The 3,781-nt window shown below is 38.0% G+C and overlaps 1 protein-coding gene across 1 annotated transcript in view; it reads left to right on the forward strand.

Moving 5' to 3' along the window:
- Nucleotides 1–3,781, forward strand: part of LOC105570224 — a 102,337-nt gene that overhangs the window by 1,207 nt on the left and 97,349 nt on the right. The gene's annotated exons all lie outside the window — the stretch shown is intronic.

The following is a 3,781-nucleotide window of genomic DNA, read 5'->3' on the forward strand; positions in this document are numbered from 1 at the left end:
ACGACTGACACATTAGCTTCACTCTCCTCGTACTCCGGTCGTGCTACCAGGCTTTTCCTCCACCCACGTACCCAGTTGCGTATCAATCGTGGGTACCGCGAACTCGTTCGACGCGTGTTTCTTCCCGTTTGACGAGCTTTGACTTCAAGTTTGTGGAAAAACTTGATGAAAGGACTGAGGAAGTTACTTTCGGAACAGTTTTGAAAGACGCTTTTTATGACGAAGATGAAGCTACGATAAAGTTGCGAGGAGAGGGAGAGATGTAGAGTACTGCAGTTTGATAATATTCAGAAGCATGTGCATATCGTGTGAGCTGCGGCACAGAAACTTATATTGCATTTTCACTGAAATCGCGACGAGAAAGGGTGTGCTGATCTCTGCGAGCTGGTCACGCAAAGTACGTTTACGACTTTGGCGCGACCACAGTCGAGAAATCAGAGTTAATTAACTTGCATCGAGGAATCTCAGGCTGGTGGAAGTCGCACGTATGTGCCGCGTCGTGAGAGACGTTAGAAGTGTAATAAATAAAACTGACAACGAGATAATAGACAAATTGGTCCTAAACACATCCGACTCGTTAGCGGGGTATCAGAAGGTCGGGTTTCGTCAGTGTGGAGGGAGGCGATCGCACTTTCCACCGTCTTGTTGCAGGAGGTACCGCGGGCGGTCGGATCCCTCGTGTAAAAATATAGCGCGCTCCCCAAAACGATATATTTCGCCTCTCACGCCTAATTGTTTTGCTGTTCGATGTCGTTCCGAATAATTTCTGATAACGCGGGAGTAAATACGAGGGTTGTCGACCTTCGTTGCGCTCAGCGCGCGACCGTCGCCAGGCGTAATAAAGGCCAAGCCTTTCTAAAGGCTAAAACAAACAAGATTTAGGTACAATTACTTTTAGAGATCTTTGAGCCGAGAATTAGCGGCGAGCTATATCGAGTTACACTTAATTTTCCTCGACGTTCGTTCTAAATCGCGTTTGTTCATTACAAAATTAATGTATTACGAAATACAAGTTGTAAGAGTACTATAATATCACGTTCTTTTATTGTTTACTTAGTATATTCGGTCCTATTTTGTAAATTGAACAATTCGATGCAAGAATGAGATAAAGTTCATAAATAGATCTCTTATTAGTTGGGGTTTTTTCTTACATGTTGTACAAGTTCTTCAATTAGTTAACGTTTCCTTAGCATAAATGATATCTGTTAAGTAATTATACCATATTTGAAGAAAATATACAGATTAAAACTTGGACGAAATCAATCGTGTTCTAATACGTTCGTGATAGATAAGCGTATTGCTTACAATGATTTTTATCACGTAATTACTAGTGCAGCCGCGATCTACAAAGAGCGATTCTTCCGTGGCTGCGCAGCCAACTTAAGCGTACCGTATATATACCGAACTTCCTTGAAGCCAATTAGACGCAAACTGTTTGCGATTAAACGCATAACGTTCGTGCGTTTCCTCAGTGGGAAACGAGTTTTCAAATTGATGCCACTCCAAGTCGTTTCTACAAACATTTCTTGGCAATTATATATGCCAATATGATTACGTACGTACACTCGATGAGATACGTGTATGAAAAAAAAAACACCAGAGATAAAACGACGAAATGCGCAAGGTGTTCAATATATAAATTTTTAAATAATTTTAGAATAGATTTTTCTAAAAAAAAAATCGGAAACAGATATAATAGTCAGTAATGAGCGATTAATAATCCAGGAATTTGTACAAGCTTTACAGATGCGAATAAACGGTCGCACAATTCCACTTGATTGAATGATGGTGCGAGAATTTTGTTCTCACAAATGTCGTAAGCACTTTTGGATCGGTACAACATTTTGATAAGAGGCTACTAAGCTAGTAAATCTGTTAGTCGCAAGGTCAAGGTGTAACCTATATTATCACGCACGAATGTACGACGAGCTCTCCGTGTGTGCCGATATGACGCGACCAACCGCACTACTTAATTTCGTACGCTTTCCTCAGGATTGTTATTCACGCGTGTGTCGCGTGCCTTCGCCATGCGTGGACGATTTGGATCAGGTGAATTATCGTAACTGCAAACGTTGTACGAAAAGATACACAAAAGTTCCACTTGGGAGATGGAGAAAATGAAGAAAACCGAGAAATCTTTGAAAGGAATCTACGAAAAAAAAGAAACCAAGTCATAATCTCGTGATAATTATAACTGGATGTTACCGGACGAGCAAAATTTAATTAGGGAGGAGTATTTGAATCATAAGAAACCGCGTCCAAGTTGAAATTTATGCTTGTTTGTAACTCGTAATTATTCAGGTGTACGATGTTTCAGCTATCTGACGATCGAGCACATTAATATTCAACGGAATCACATTTCGAGCATTACTGAAGCAAAACAAAAAAGTATTACAGAGTAAAAGAACGTAGAAGTTTCATTTCTTGCCTCTCTGCTGCGATTCTTCTTATGCCGGCGAAATTAAAGTAGGCAACTTATGTACATATTTAAATAAAACGTACAATTACAAGTATCTTTTCATATTCCGATATTTGCAGAAGGGATACAACTATACTTGAAAATCTCTCTCATTTTTCTTTGCTCTCAAGAGCAAGCGCAAGGCTCTTATCTTTGTGCTTGTTATATCGTTACATAAAAGCGCGCGCAACGTATGCAACCACTTGCGCTCGATACACAAATCTTCTGTGCCTATTAATGCGCGCGAATCGGCTTTGAACTGGTCGCAAGCGAGAACAAAATAAGGTAGCGAGCAAGGTGACGTTTAATAAAAATACGAACCTGATCTTGACCAAAGCGATTTGAAATTAAATAGCTGCGGCTCAAGGTCTCTGTTTACTCGTTTTAAAAAACACGCAATGCTTTGCAATACAATTTACGTTGCTGTTGCAATTTGCATTGTCTGATAGCGGAAATCCCTTTCGGCTTCGAATGCGTCAGTATGAAAACGATCGATACGTTATTCTTAGTCTTTTGAGTGCTTCTTGGGGAAACGGAAAATTATGAGAATCAATAGTCTTAAAATATATGAAGCTTTGAAATGTCGCGATGGAGAATTAAGAAAATGAAGTACTATTCCACATCGTTCTTTCTAATTCGTCGTTAGATCTCTTCTAGCCGATTGAAATGCATCGTGTTTTTAATTTATCGATCGAGAAACGATGAACTAATTGTCGCTAATCATCGAACTTATTATTAATGCCTAGGTTGTTTCACTTAACACTATTAACGGCCGTTTAAGAGATCGAGTGTAAGATCGTTATCTGCGCGCGATAATTGTTGCTAAAATATTTGACCCACATGTTACGTCATTGGTGGTTCACATCCTGTTTAGCTTCTTCTTGCTGGATTTTTATTTGCGCTCGCAATATCAGATTGTTTAACGATGACGCGGCTCCTATATTAAACAGATCGTGAAATGATAAGGATTTAAACTGCCAGCCAAAAATTTTATCAGAATAATTATTTGATATTTTTAATTAATGTGTAAGATATACATACATTTATATAAAACACGCACGCACGTGCGCACACACGAACAATTATTAATTTTCAAATTTTTATTTGTTCACAACACGTTCTCGGATTTAATATGATAGAAAAATATTAATTTTTATTGAATAGAAACCTTAACTTTTAAAAAATATTACTATTTAAATTTGATTTTAATTTTAATAAAATATGGAAAAATATAAATATTAGTCTTGTGTAACATTTTTGTATATTACAATATCTACAAGAGTTTATAAATTTCGATATCTATATATATATATAAGCACCGGG

The sequence above is a fragment of the Vollenhovia emeryi genome, unplaced genomic scaffold, assembly GCF_000949405.1.
Source record: "Vollenhovia emeryi isolate VEMERY1.0 unplaced genomic scaffold, V.emery_V1.0 DF939121.1, whole genome shotgun sequence".
NCBI classification, from domain to species: Eukaryota; Metazoa; Arthropoda; class Insecta; order Hymenoptera; family Formicidae; genus Vollenhovia; species Vollenhovia emeryi.